Consider the following 15,948-nt stretch of genomic DNA (forward strand, 5'->3'; position numbering starts at 1 on the left):
ATCAGTTTGGTGTAGCAATTAAGGCGTCAGGCTAGAAAGTAAGAGATGGTGACTTCTACTCCCATCTGAGGCATGAGGTCAGCTGGGTAACTTAGGCCCAATCACTCTCTTTCAGTCCTAAGAAGTCCTAAGTCCTAAGAAGGCAATTCTGAAATCTTGTCAAAAAAACTGCAGAGATTTGCCCTGGCAGTCCCCAGGACTCAAAGAACCTCCTTTGCCAAGATGCCATATTACCACCTGAACCTTACATTAAATTAAACAGACAGAAATGTTGCCTGGATAGTTCTCCTTCATAGGGAGACACAAAACACCAAATTACCTGGATGCTGAAGAAAGGCTAGTTGGGTTGGAGTGTCTTGTTTGCTCAGTTTTCAGCTGTAGAGGCCTTTTCGGAATGGCCTCTGACAGTGAAATGCAGCCAGAGTTCCATTCTTTGCTGCAGAGGCATTTTCTTCAGCCACAGAAGTGGGCTGGCTAGGCAGGGCTCTTGGTGCCATTGCTCTGAGGTGAGACCCTGGAAAAGACACCCCTGAAAATAAGACTTGGTGCCTCCTTTGGAGGCAAAAAAAAAGAACTGGGTCTTATTTTGGGATAAACACGGTAGGAAAAAGGACAGACAGAAAGTTTCTCCTGGCTAAAACAAAAGATCATGTGGTAAATCACCAGGTTGGTTTGGCACCCTTAGTTTTTAGTACCCATTGTGCCAGCCAGAATCAATTAATATCAAGTACCGAGGTGCCCCTATACCACAGGTCTGCAACCCGTGGCTCCGGAGCCACATGTGGCTCTTTTAGCCGTCTCCTGCGGCTCCCAGTCCTCTGCCATGTGCAGTCCACAAAAAAAAAGTGGGACTAAAAAAGTTCAACCAATCAATTCAAATATGCAGGGTAGGTGCATATCTCGCCTTGGCTCCACTCTTCAGTCAAACCCTGTTCTGCACATGTGCGCATGTACGCGCATGTGAACACATTTTTGCGGCTCCCAGTTTTTCCTTTTGTGAGGGAACCGGTTCCGAGTGGCTCTTTCATTGTTTCAGGTTGCTGACCCCTGCCCTATACTAATCTAAGTTTGTAGTTATGGGCAAATTCCATTGGAGGCATCAGCAAGAAACAACGGAGCTATATAGACAAATATGTGGTATGACAGTACTCAGCCTATTGCATACATTTGTGAACACATTTTAAAATATGATATTGGAGAAGACACAAAAAAAAGACAAGCGCAGTTACTGATGGACTAATTGAAGTTGGAAAACAGGATGTAAGAAATAAAGAATTCCTTGCATTGTCTGCAAGGAAATAATAGGTTTGAACTACAGGAAGAACTAATTTAGTGCTAAAACCATTTCAGTACCTCCAAATAAGTCCCAGCCTTAAAAGACAGAAGGGTGATTTATGGAAATGTATATGTCTTTCTGAAATACTAAAAAAAAAAAAGTTAAGACCAATGGTTCAAATACTCAGCAACATTTTGATGCTTAATATAAGAAAGAGAATGCTGAATCAAGTAATGAAAATTCAATAGATAACATGAAAAATCCAAACTAAACAAGAAACATCAGCATAAACAATCTAAATAAGGAGAAATGTTAAGCATAACAGTTAAAGTTAAAAATCTGTTAAATTAGGTACTTAGGTTCTTTTTTTTAAAGCAAGCTGTTCTTTTTTTTGCACCCAGTTTACATTATAACATGGTTGTACAGTGTTTTCTTTCTATCTTTTTCCATTTAAAAAAATCTATAAGTAGAGGTGTTATAACCCAAAGCAAATTTATTTTCTTTTGCAGGTAAGTATGAAAACAATTACAATTTTGGGGGGGGAGGTGGGGAATAATGCTAGTAATCTTCTCCTATGCTTTGTATCTAATACATATCCGGATAATGTTTATTCAAATGCATTAGTGAAAAATTTTTTAATGTTAACTCTTCTGAAATGGTGCTATTCAAGCAGCTCACATTAATGGGAATGCCTTTAATACCAGATATGAAACATTGCAGTGGTGGAAGAAAAAATATTTACCCTCAAAATAGCTGACCTGGATCTAGTCAATCTTGCATTTTTATTGATTATAAAAACTTACCTCCAAAAATCTGTCCAGTTTCTTCACACTATAAATTATTCTTTAAAGTTCTAAGTTAGCTTTGTCCTTATTTCCTTGAAACTCCCCAAAACTGTAACCTTCCAACAAACTTTGTGTTATTTTAGGCACAGTCCCACCATGAAAATGATGTTGAAGAGAGCTTCAGCTACCATTATAATGAATAAATAGAGCACAGCAAGCAAATCTAAACTGCACAAAAAGAAGAATTGGCACACTAACACTACAGGTTTTGGTCTTCTGGGAAGTTTTGTAGCAGGAACATGATTAGGGCTGAGAAGCTGGGAATCGCATTGAATCCAGGAGTGCGATTCCCATCTTTTTCCTTACATCAACTTTAAAAGAAAGTCGCCTTCTTAAAAGTACTGATATTAGTGACTCCTGTTTCAATGAATGCCTGAAACATAATTCTTTCATCTCGCCTGTCAAAATACCCCAACTATACCCAACTTAGCAGTTCAAAGAAAGAGTTTGCAAGGTAACTATTGAGCAGAATGGAATTTTCAGATGTGCTTCAAAATTGCTTTCCACTAAAAAAAATCCAGAAACAAAATTTACTTCTGGGATGGGGTAAAATAGAGTGGGGTAAAACAGAATCCTTCTGTTTTGGGGAAAAAAAAGAACATCCTGGACTGAAATAATTGAATGGAATGATCAGGCTCTTGATGGTGAACTTTTGATAGTAAAAATGAATTTTGCCCTAGAATTAATCAATGTAGGCTCAATTATTTAAAACATCTCACACTTAGTATTTGTTTGGGTAGAGGAAAACTTGTCTCTGGGCTTGACATTTGGCTAAAGAAGCTGCTGTTTTTAGAGTGTGTACAGTCTATGGCCAGCGAGGCACAAGCACAGAGGGTCTCGGGGTAGGAGAAACTTATCCCAACTTGCAATGTCCCCTGCCAGCAAGGAAGGTCACAAATGGCAATCACGTGATCATAGGATGCTACAACCAGTCATAAGTTTGAGCCAGTTGCCAAGGGCTCAGATCATGATCATGCGACCCTGGAAATGCTAGGACAGCCAGAACTCCAGGGACCAATTGTAACCATCATTTGTTCGAACCTATCATAACTTTGAGGTCTTAAGTCAAGGAGTACCCATAGTTTAATGCCTTCCTGATTAGATTAGTTTTTTTCCTCCCACTTTTCCCACTTCTCTGCATTTTCTGAAGAGCTTTGCTATCCTATCCAGGAATCTCTCCCACTCTTACTTTGTTTTTCTTCCAAGCTTATACTCGCAGTAGGTGTCATCTGGATTTACTTCAGGCAGGAAGACAAGTACTGCTGCAATATCCAGGAGATCCCAACAAAGCTTCCCTTGTTGTCCGTGAGACAGCTTGGAATCTCCCCTGCCGATTCCCCCAGGTGAATTTCCATGCCAAGCTTCCATGTTTTCTCTGCAAACTCCCAGAAGCTCCCCCTCTGAGGAAAACTACTGTATTCTGGACCAGGTGAAACAGAAGAAGGAAAAAGCAGAAAGCAGTGCCTCCTTCTCGATCTCCCCGCCACTGTTCTCTTATTTCTCCCTGTTCACTTACTGGGTGATCTTTCTTTGAAAATTGGATTCATTTGAGCTGCTTAGGCCAACCAGATGCTCCAATCAGGAACAATGGGTAATCAACGGCCTCCCCTCCTTGGCTACTCCTGTCTTTTTTATCTCTTCCAACACCTTTGCCAAACACCTGTTTGCTCTCCCTGCTCACTCATTCTGTCTCTGCAAATTGGGGCCCTTATACATCCACTTGGAACAGCCTCAAGCATGGATTTCTAAGCTCCTTTCTCCTAGCAGTATTAACTACTGTAGTTAGACATGCTGAGGCTTTCTCTCTTCAGTTCAGTCTGTCCACCCGTCACACCAGACTCTGTGCCACCAAGTTTCAGTCCTTAAAGCCCTTCCTCCCAGCATTAAACAGAACGGGGGGGGGGGCGTGTAACGCGTTGTAATGAGGCCACTTTCTCTCTTCTCTGAGATGCCTTTGAAAAGTTTATGGAAAGGAAAGGAATGCTTTGAATAGCCTTTCCCACCATCAACGACCAAACGGGCAGACGTGCGAGGGATCCCCTCGACGGGACTGCACCGAGTCGAGTTTCAAAGGTCGAGCCAAAGCAGCCTTACGTGCCATTCTGCGCGTACTTTCCACACGACCAAACGGCACGTTCTTCCTAAGCTGCGTTCTACTGCTGGCTTCAGTTGATCCGGCTTCCGCTCAGTCACGCGACCCCTTGTCCACTTTCTCTTTCCTCCCCTTGCTCCCAAGATTTCTGCCCCTCTGGCCTTTAAATCCCCTGGGCTACTCCAGAGGGCTGCTCTGTGTCTGGCAGGTCGTCTCCTTCCAAAACCCCCTAGACCAGACATGTCAAACACAAGGCCCGGGGGCCGGATCCGGCCCGCGAAGTGGTTTCATGTGGCCCACGAAGCCATCCTGGAAACAGTGAGGGAACGGCCCCCACTGCCTTGGCCCTGGCCCAGAGACCCTCCTTCTGCCAGAGACCCTCAGATCTGTCCCACTCCTGCCCGGGCCCCCATAGGCACCCTTGATGTGAACGATGTAGAGCTGGTCACGCCCACCCAGTAGGCCATACACACTCTAGCCATGCCCACCCAGTAGGCCACGCCCACCCTGGCCATACCCACCAGGCCCCTTGAGGGCAACCGCAATGCTGATGCGGCCCTCACTGAAATTGAGTTTGACACCCCTGCCCTAGACCAGCTTTTCCCAACCTTAGGAACTTGAAGATGCGTGGACTTCAACTCCCAGAATTCCCCAGCCAGCTATGCTGGCTGGGGAATTCTGGGAGTTGAAGTCCACGCATCTTCAAGTTCCTAAGGTTGGGAAACGCTGCCCTAGACGGCTTTGCCCGCGTTGACAAAGAGTTAAAAGTTACCGCTGAGTAGTTTTGGGAGGGGGGGGTGACGTCGTTGTGTGTGTCTGGCCGTCTGACGAGCCTGGAAGATAGTTCCTTCTTTGAAAAAACAGAAGGGAGCGAGTTGAGGCTTGAAACTTGAGACCCTTCATAGAATCACCACTTGGTGAGATCCCAGGCGCAAGGACGCGGCTGAACTGCCTGCGCGCCCTCTCGGCTTCCCTTTCTGGAAACGCGCGCCCTTGCACCGGGCAGCCGGAGCAGCAGCAGCAGCAAGCAGCATGGCACCATCTGCCTGGAGGCATTTAGGACTCGCAACCTTCCTGCAGCTCCTTTTCATTTCCTGTCTGCCAAGAGGTACCGTAAGTTGGCAAGCTCCTTTCTGGGCAGGCTTAAAAGAAAGGGCGGCAGAGTTTTCTTTGATCTGGCCGAAAGTGTTGGAGAGGAGACTTCAGTGGCAGACGTTCTATTTTCTTGCTGGCACGGTGACAGAAAGTTTTTTTTCTAGCTTTGATTTCCAGAGAAATAAGTGGATCCCGGACCATTTATGCGTTAGCCAGAGCGCTACGTGTACACACCCTCTGGTTTCTCACGTTCTGATTGATATACAGGCAATTCTTCGTCCAAAATGGTAAAGAAAAGGGCAAGATTTATTTGAACTTTTTTTTTTTTGGCGGGGGGGGGTGGGGTGGCTCCTGGAGGGGAAATGGAAAATAGCAAATGCCACATTTGATTTGCAATTGATATAAATTTCGGCGCATTCTGTATTACATCAAAGAGAAAATAATGCAAAAAATTAAATGGGCCAAATGTATGCAGGTCGTGCTTTTTCTTTTAATTTTGGCAGACTAACCCAGCATGCATACTTTTCTACTGGAGTTCCTGTACTGTTCCCCTTGAGTATAAGTTCACTGGGAAATCTGCAGTTTTCATACGCATAGCTTAGCAAATGCATGTTTGCCCTGCTGTTTTATGAAGACAAACTAAGAGATTATAAACCATGTTCTTCCTCCCAGAAGCTCTTGGCCTCTCTCATAGACTGCAGCCCTGGGAGATATCCTGGGATGCGAATTCAGCGTTTAACAAAAAAAAAAGAAGAAGAATTGTTTCAAGCTGTGAAATCAGGAATAGGAAAACACTTAATGTCCTGTGGATATATACAGAGACAGTAAAATCGGTAAAAATGAGTAAAATATGTATTTTACTCTCTCGGGTGGCTGACTTTATGGCGTAAGGCTTAGTTTTTCAATATAAGAGAGAGAGAGAGAGAGGGAGGGAGAGAAATTGTCTGGGTAACAAGAAGTTGTTTGGGTTGCTTTCCTCAGACTCATTAAAGAAGATACTAGTAAAAATCACATGTAGTAAGTAAATACTGTGGCATTCCAAGCACTGCAGCTCATAGTGTATATAAATAATTCCATATGTAGCATAACATTTGGAATTTATTGCTCTATTTAAAAGGATTAAAACAAACAAAATGAGTTTCCTGCGCAAATCTAGGGGATGGTGGGCTCTAGTTTGGGTCTATCACAATTCTAAGGGGAATAATCCCTTTGGCAAGAAGTATAAAAACTAGAATCATTTGGCTCCAGAAAGGGAAGATAAAAGCAATTCCCTCCTAAAGGAGCATTTACACTGCAGACAATTATACCCCAAGCTGAAGTAGAGCAGTAGGATAAACTCAACTGTGTCCTAACCCAGTTGCTTCAGAATTGGTAGACCATCCAGCCAACCTTACAATGTCATGTCCAAGAAAACAGAAGTCCACTTTTTTGCAGACAAGCAGTTAGGAGAAATGTGGGGATAGGGATGAACTTTCTTGTTTTTCTTTGAAGACGTTCTGCTTCTCATCCAAGAAGCTTCTTCAGCTCTGACTGGATGGTGGAGAATGGAAGAATTTCTATTCCTTGCAGACAGCTGGTCAGAGCTGAAGAAGCTTCTTGGATGAAAAGCAAACATCTTCAAAGAAAAGCAAGAAAGTCCGGTTGGCTCTTGAAAAAGTAACTTTGGGAGAACCATGACTGGATGGTTGAGAATCTCTGTAGACATTCAGCTAAGTAGTTGTTTAACTCAGATTTCCACCTGCAATTTAATGTAATTTTGTGTTTGCAAGAATATTTACTCCCCTCATAAAAAGCTAAAAAAAAAACTGTCAGGTTTTGGTCACACTCCACCAGTTTCCAGATGTTTTCAATTTAAATGATACAGGTCAGCTATGAGCTACATCAATTGTAGTTGCAGGCAGTGGATATTGATTGGAAATAAGCGTGGACCATTTGCAGCTCAGTGAGAAAAGTAAAGATCCTTGGATAAGAGTGCATTCTTGTAAAAGGATCCTGCATTTCATTCCTCAGTTTTGTGACATCAAACTAAATAGTATTTAGAGAATAGAAGATTTGGCAAAAGCAATTTAAACCTCAGGTACTAACTTTCCCAGTCTTTCTAATGCTTTCTAATTGGCCTGGGTTACAAGCAATACTACATAGTAGAAAAAGATGGAAGTCATTGAAACAAAAACTGCAGAATCGTAATCCAACACAGTTGAAGAAATTTGTTCCTGACTTCGTAACTAGGAATTTCTTAATTATAATAGAACCAGTCAATACACTCATGATCAACTGAAGAGGCTGCAATGATTGATCTGTCATTAGACAGTTCCCCTAGCAAATGACAGGAGGATAGCGAATATGTGTATCCTTGGATTTTTGGAAAGAATGGCACATTTGACTTCTACCATAGAGTCACTTGATCCTGTGTAGAATCTAAAGAAGAAAACATTGCTTTGGGCAGCAGTTTGGCTTCAGACCTGGATGGATGGAACCAGTTTGGACAGAATGGCTGATACGGGTTGCATAAGCATTCAGTATTAATAACTGGATGTAGTGCAGCATTGGCATCCTTCATAGGAACTATGATTTTCCCCCAAAGCTTCATACAGTAATATTGTTCTTAAAATTCAAACAGGGATCAGCTTTAGTACATCTTTTCTTCTACTCATTGTTCTGTATTTGTAGCCTTCCAATAAATCTCTTTGGAATGCTTGCATTCTAAGGAGTGACTAGTCTTGTAAGCCTCTTCTGGGCATTACAGTATCTTATAGCAATTATAGCAATGTTTTATGGCTTGCGTATTTCCAGAGACATTTGATGCACTTCTACAGTCCTGCTTACTTAATATACAGTAAATAAATGTATCTCCATAGTAAAGCATTTTTCTGCCTTTGATCACACCCTTATGTTCTCAGCCTGTTTGGGGATACTTGGGAAGTTCAGAAAATGATTCATGGAGAGACGTTCCAAACAAATAACTTCGTACCACAGACTATATAATATCTTTACCCATCCTCTCCCAAGAGGTGAGTCACACTTGTAAGACAGAAAACAAGGTCTTTATGTATAGTAAATGTTATAAATTATTGTACTAATTCTTTGTAAGTACAGGATATAGAGGCAGGCTTGTTAAAATAAGCATTCCAACAGAAAACAAAAAAGACCCTATTCTGATTTTAAGTCACTTCAAATACTTTGGCTGTTTCCCATATTTGGGAGGAATTTCTAGTGCTTGTCTTACGGATTTACCAAGAATGATTTGTTTAAAGGTCAAAAGCTTGTATCATCAATATAACTGCAAAAGTATGTTTTCAAGTCTCCTCTGCCAAGAAAAATCTGAGTTCTCTATATTGCTACAATTAAGTAGAAATATCATATGTTTTTCATTGTAATCTGAAAGGAACATAAGAGAATTTTAGCAAGCCAGAAAGACTCACGAGACTCAAAATAAAACTGGACATCCTATTAACCATAAGAGTACAACTAAGGATTTTTTTTACTAGTATAAGCCTTAGGAATGGGTGGAGGGTTTCCACATGTTAGGTTAGGCACTGGGAGTAGTGGAAACTTAGTTGTGTATTTTAAGGTCTGCTTCCAACAAATATTTAAGATGTAGTCAGCATCAGTCAAGAAATCAAAGGCAAGCCTGTTCACATCCTAGTTGAGGTTCTCGATGGTAAAGACAGAATCTAAACTACAGGTCTAGGCAGAAAAATGTCAGTCTGCTAGAGAAGTCTGTCATACTTCAATAGTAGCTAACCATACTTGCTTCTGATAATGAGCTACACTCAGGAGAATTTATTTTAGCAGTGTTACTACTCCACCCTTACTCAAATGTTGCTCATCAAGCCTGATCTGGTTGGAAGATCACCCAGAGATATGAGTGGATTCATCTAAACCAGGGGTTCCCACCTGGGGGTGCTCGCATTGCCTGGGGGTGCAAGACGATATTCCAGGGGATGCGAAAACTTGGCTTTAGAAGTTTCAAAATTATAGTGTATATGCATAATTCATTGCCATTATTTCAAACTTTTGTAAGGGGTGCGAGAATATATCAGAAGCGTTCTAGGGGTGTGGGGTATAGAAAAGGTGGGAACTGCTTGCGTCATGTGACCTATCGTGACTTTTTTTGCCTTTTCAGAGCTGGGTGGGCGTGGCCTGTGCATGATGCATCCAAACCGCAGGCCACCAGTTTGACACCCCTGATCTAAACTCTACTGGTTTTCAACAAGGTAGAACTGGCTGCAAGAAATAAATCGGCCTTTATTCCCAAGGTTTTCCATATACTTCAGATTTCTCTACTGTTTTCCTTAGTGGTGCTGTAGTTTGAAAAAAATGTTCTGCTAAGTCTAGGGCAAGGGTGAACTGACTTTATCCTGGCTCCTGTATCGACACGTGGATCATCTAGTTCAGAACGCTTATCAGAATTATTTGGCCATCTTCCACATATGAGGAATCTTTCTTACACAATACTTACAGAGGAAGAAGAGCAATATGAAATGTTAACTTTCTCTGTCTGCCATGGTGACCATAAAAATTGCCTCTCTGAATTACTACTTAGTTTTCAAAGGAAGGCAACTACATTCACTCAATTTATTTGACACTGAAGAAATATAGCCATTTTAAAAAGGTCTATGCTGATCCTCTAGAAAGACTTACAACATTCAAAAATGTTCAGCCGCAGATCATGATCTTGGAATGACTTTATTGTCATTGCTATGTTATAACGTTCTTGCAAATCTTCTAGTTCTTAACTTTCTAGAAGAGTTTGAGGGGCATCTATCACCATATGTTCCTTAAGCCAACAGTTTCACTAGGAGATGTATTGAAGGCTTGGCATCAGTATTAGCCGGGAGCTCATGCATTTTCCCCACACCATTATTCTAACAGGGGGGAAAAAAAACTTTTCTGTCAAAGAAGACTATATAAAACTAGCTTAGCGCAGTTTTTGGCATGCTATGGTCATTTATCTTTTTTTTTTCATTAAAAGAACAAAATATTTCAGAAACATGAAATGGGTTTGCATGAAATACAGTGAAAAACATAAGGAAAGGAAAGGAGAGTAAGGCCTGATGTAAGAGACAAAACTGAGTTCATTATTTGACTTACAGAAGCTGGCCGCAAGTGAATCTCTCTTTAATATTAATGATGGGACAAAACTCACGGCACTTTCCAAAAACATACATTATTCGTCAGAAAGGACCAGCTGCGTGGCTTGCTTCTCCATCTCTGCCCTCTCCATATAGAGTGATCTCCCAATACAGCTAGTCCTTGACTTACAACCACAATGGACCCCATACTTTCTGTGGCTAAGCGAGACAGTTGTTGAATGAGTTTTACCCAATTCTAAACCTTCCTTGCCACAGTTGTTAAATGAATCGCTGCAGTTGTGAAGTCACATGGTTGTTAAGTGAATCAGGCTTCCCCATTGACTTTGCTTGTCAGAAGGACGTAAAAGGGGGAATCACAGCATCCTGGGACACAGCAGCCATCATACGTATAGTTGCCAAGCATCTGAATCTTGATCACGTGACTGTGGGGATGCTGCAGTGTGAAAAACATAAGTGTGAAAAACAGTCATAAGCCTTCTTTTGTTCAGTGCCGTTGGTATGGTCACTATATGAACTGTTGTAAGTGAAGGACTACCTGTACCACCTAATTCTTCCAGGATCAGTATGTCTTGCAAGTTCAGGGGTCCCTTTTCCTATGCTTACTATGTAAATAGATCCTGAATTTATATACAGGCAAATTGTTAAGCTTATTGCTAAGCTTGTAAGCCGCCCTGAGTCTTCGGAGAAGGGCGGGATATAAATGGAATAAAAATAAAAATAAAATAAATAAAATAAATAAATAAATAAATAGATTAAGAATCAAGGCCATGTTTTCCATTTTTAAAATTTTTTTTCTGTTAGATGATTTTACTGTTTCATTTAGACAGATTGAATATTGTGACTTTATGGAGAGGGAACTAACATTAATGGGACTATATGACTGTTACTCACTTGTACTGGAGTTCCTTGCGCTTGACTGTTTGCTTAATGATGTTTCTAATTAACAATGGCCTCGGAAAAGCACTTTACAGTTTGTAAAACACTTCCAACAGTGGTAAAACATTGCACCACCGTCACCTGTGTTCGTATGATCATGATCTGGATACTTAGCATCCTGTTTGCACCATTTACAATCTTCTCTCCTGTTTTCCCAAGGAAAATGAAGCCAATGGAAAAGTCAGCAGGGAAGGTTGTAAGCTGCTGCTTCCTGCAAAGAGGACTTCCTCTAATCTCTGAGGCTGGCAAAAATAGCTTCCTACTGAAGAGTATCAGCTCCATGCCTATTTGGATGTCAGGAAGCCAAATAGGCCACAGAAAGCTGAAATCCTTCAGGAAGCAGCTCTTTCGTTCTGGGGAGCTGGCTGAAAGAACTGCCTGACAAATGATTTCAGCTCTGTGCCTGCTTGGGTTTTGGCAAGGAGGACATTGAGTTTCTGAGCAGAGAGGCAGCACAGTAGAGTAAGGAGTGCAAGGTGCCTTGGGGTGGGGGAGCTCTGGCACAGACCCCACACAGGACTCTCTTTGTTCAGGAGCTAAGCATCCTGCTTGGATTTCAGCAGGGAGGATTTTATTTTATTTTATTATTTATTTTTATTTTAATCCCATTTATATCCCGCCCTTCTCCGAAGACTCAGGGCGGCTTACAATTTAAGCACAAACCAATGTGCTTAGCAATTTTCAGCTCCTGAACAGAGACAGATTCACATGTGGCCTACAACAGGCTTCCTAAGTCCTCCCTCACCCACTCTGAGGCACCCTGCATGCTTTTCATAAGGCTGCTTCTGCTTAACAACCTGGAGATTGCTTAACAACTGCAACCAGGAGTGCTGGAGTTACGGTTGTTGAGTGAAGCAGTCAAGAGATATCTCACTTAACTACTGCTTCATTAAATGACAAACCTTTGGTTGCAAATTGTGATCGTAAGTCGAGAACTGCCTTATTGAACATCTACCATTGGAAGAAACATATAGTAGACTCGTGTCAAGTAATGCAAGTGGAATAGCTCAGATAAATAAAAATTGTCAATAGAACCACTCCGATAGCAAAACAGTATTATTATGATTGGAATCTTAATTACGGTATGTGTGGGACTATGAGAGACCACTTACACATTTCTTCTTGAATTCATAGGCTGTCCCACAGTTTAGATGTTTGCAAATAAATTTTTCTTCCTTTGTATCTATTGCCACATCATTATTCTCAAGCTCAGAGAGAAATGATATGATTACTTCTGAATAAGTCCAGTTTCTATTTTATTTATTTATTTGTATCTTGCCTTTAATGTTTTAACAAATAAGGCGGCGAACATATCCAACACATCTTCCTCCTCCTATTTTCCCCACAACAACAATCCTGTGAGGTGACTTCTGCTAAGAGTCAGTGACTGGCCCAAAGTCACCCAGATGGCTTTCATGGCTAAGACAGGAATAGAACTCATGGTCTCACACTTTTCAGCCTAGTGCTTTAACCACTAGACCAGGGGTAGACAACCTTGGCTCTTTTATGACTCGTGGACTTCAACTCCCAGAATTCCTTAAGTGTCTTCATTTGAGGAAGGAAGGAAGGAAATATATAAGTGATTTTCATGTATCTTTTCAACAGATAATTACATTCTTATTGTCTCTCTTTCCTCTTAAATATTTTACAAATCACCTTTCTCCCTGGTTTAGTGGACATGTTTCTTCAAATCCATAAATCATATTTTTTATTATTTCAGCAAAAAGTCCATATAAGATTTCCAGTCTTTCATAAAAGTTTTTGTTTGTTCTGTGATCAAACAGATCAGTTCCACTATTTCTGCACTATTTCAGTTTCACTATTAAGTTCTGACATTTTGATAAGCAATTGTGTTTTCCCATAATTAAAGTTGACTGATAATGTTGAAAAACTAAATAGGGTGAACTCTTCAATTTAAGCTGGGTCAGGGAACAGGTACCATAATAAACTTGGGTACCTTGTTCAAGGTTATTTGCTTACTCCTCTATACTAGAAGACTTTAGTCAGATCTTTAAAGCAGCCATGCATTTTCCCAGGTTCATATGACTTTTAAAGAGCAGCAGACAGGGCTTATTCATGCTCCAGTGTCTTCCAAAGCACCTTTGTAATGAATCTCAGTACTATATAGTATCTTATTTATGTGAAAAAAGAACCTAAGAAACATTATAGGATGAATATTTATATTTCGTAAAATATGACCAAATGTGGCAATTCCACTGTAAACCCTAATAATGAAGAACTAAAACATATCAAGCAATCTTAACAAAATTCAGGAAAATTTGCTAGGGTGTAATGGCAGAGTGAGTGCCTGTTACTTGTCCCAGCTTCTGCCAACCTAGCAGTTCGAAAGCACATAAAAATGCAAGTAGAAAAATAGGGACCACTACAGTGGGAAGGTAACAGCGTTCCATGCGCCTTTGGCGTCTAGTCATGCTGGCCACATGACCATGGAGATGTCCTCGGACAAGCGCTGGCTCTTCGGCTTTGAAACGGAGATGAGCACCGGCCCCTAGAGTTGGAAACGACTAGCACGCATGTGCGGGGGAACCTTTACCTTTACTTTAATGGCATGTAGGAAGGACCTTGGGAGACTGGCAAAAAGATCCTGCTTAAGTAACAGTTGGATAAGGTAGCATAGCCAACAGCTACATCGTGCATGAAGTGAGAGGTTCAGGAGGGACTCTTCCTAAGTTATAAGAATGTAAAGGTGACAGTGGGAGAATTGTATTTTCAGACCTGCAAAATTCTGCTAATGCAGCTTTACAGTAAAGTAGAAGTAGTTTATGTGACCATGTTTCCTCCCTGGTCTACCGTCTAAGGCTGACATAGGGCTATGTGAAGCCTCAAAGGAATGTTTCACTTCAGAGCAAAGCACTTCAAAGCTGCTTTGTGAGGCAATCTGATTCCTCCATGATTATGTGATTGTTCTTTCCTGGGAGCCCCTCTCAGACGTCTTTTGAAGAACTTGGGAGAACGTGGAGAGGAACCTTTTTCTATAGCATTAGCTGATCTGATGTCAGGCTTTGGTGAATGCCATGAGGTTGTCCACAGTTTGAGTCAAAGGCAGTCACCTGAAACCTTCTCTGGACTACTAGCTGAAGGTTTTCTGGGTTGGGTTGCTCCAACAATGTGCCATGGATAATCCTAAAGCCATGTAGCCGAGAGGTCAGAGCTGCAGTAGAAGGCTAAGAGGAGTCTTCTCCTACACCCTAAATGTCTGACTGAAGGGAGTTATGTCTCCTGCATGGGAGAATCATTTCTTCAAAACCAATCAGTGCCATTTCCTACAGGACTTATTTTGTAGAAAGGTGTTCCTTTAAACAATTCTAGTGTTCATTTAGAATCAAATTGCACATTTAACTGCTCTTTATTGCTTTAAAATGGCAGCATTAATTGTCTGCAATGTATGAATATACCACTTCAATGGGTTATGCGTGCCATATCTCATTGCAAGCATTACGTGGTCAGTCCTGGTTGAAGAATCATTAATTAATTAAATAATCTTGTCTGCTTGTAAAAGCTGTAATGAAATCAGATTGGACCCCCCCAAAAGTATTTTTTATAATTAGCAAAATTGTTTTAATAACACTTTATAGTTGATGGGTTTCATTCTCAGTAAATCCTACATTTTCTTTGGAGTAGTGCTTTATTATTTGGACCACCAAGCAAATAACATACAGATAAATTAGCCCATAAAACCGATCTGCTAACAGAAGTTTACTGCTGAAGTTCAGTTCTCTGTTTTCATGCCAAGATTTTGCCTATTCAACCCAGTAATACTTGCAGATAAGTATATTTCAATGGAGCATAATGTATTAGGATTAAGTGCCTGGAAATTAATGTAAAATTTTAAGATAGAATGCCCTAAAGCACAACTGTGTATAAATTATTATAACTATAATGCCTTTAGATGCCTTTATTTTTTATTACTAGAAAATGAATTCGTTCTAGTTACTAGCACTACTAATCATAATGCTTCTATTAATATTTATAACACTGCTCTTTTCCCTAATAGGATGAATAATTAGAAATATTTGGAACATATACCGTATTTTCCGGCGTATAAGACGACTGGGCGTATAAGACGACCCCCCAACTTTTGAGATGATTTTCAAGATTTTTCGTCTTATACACCGGAAAATCAGCGAGCCCGGGAAGGCACACCCTCCCCTCTCACTGTGGAGGAAGCAGGGCAGGCTGGCGTCTGGCGGGAGCCGGCAGGGCAGTCCTGCGCATGCGCACACTCCCCGGCTGTTAAGGAGCACTCCTTAGCAGCCGGGGAGTGCGCGCGTGTGCAGGACTGCCCTGCCGGCTCCCGCCCGATGCTCTTCCCTCTTGAGGCAGCATCCTCGAGGACTCCTTAGGAGCCGGGGAGCGATGCTGCCTCAAGAGGGAAGAGCATCGGGCAGGAGCCGGCAGGGCAGTCCTGCGCACGCGCGTGCTCCCCGACGCCAGCCTGCCCTGCTTCCTCCACTGTGAGAGGGGAGGGCGTGCCTTCCCGGGCTCACTGATTTTCCGGCGTATAAGATGACTGGGCGTATAAGACGACCCCCCAACTTTTGAGATGATTTTCATGGGTTAAAAAGTCATCTTATATGCCAGAAAATA

The sequence above is a fragment of the Vipera ursinii genome, assembly GCF_947247035.1.
Source record: "Vipera ursinii genome assembly, chromosome: 1".
Lineage (NCBI taxonomy): Eukaryota > Metazoa > Chordata > Lepidosauria > Squamata > Viperidae > Vipera > Vipera ursinii.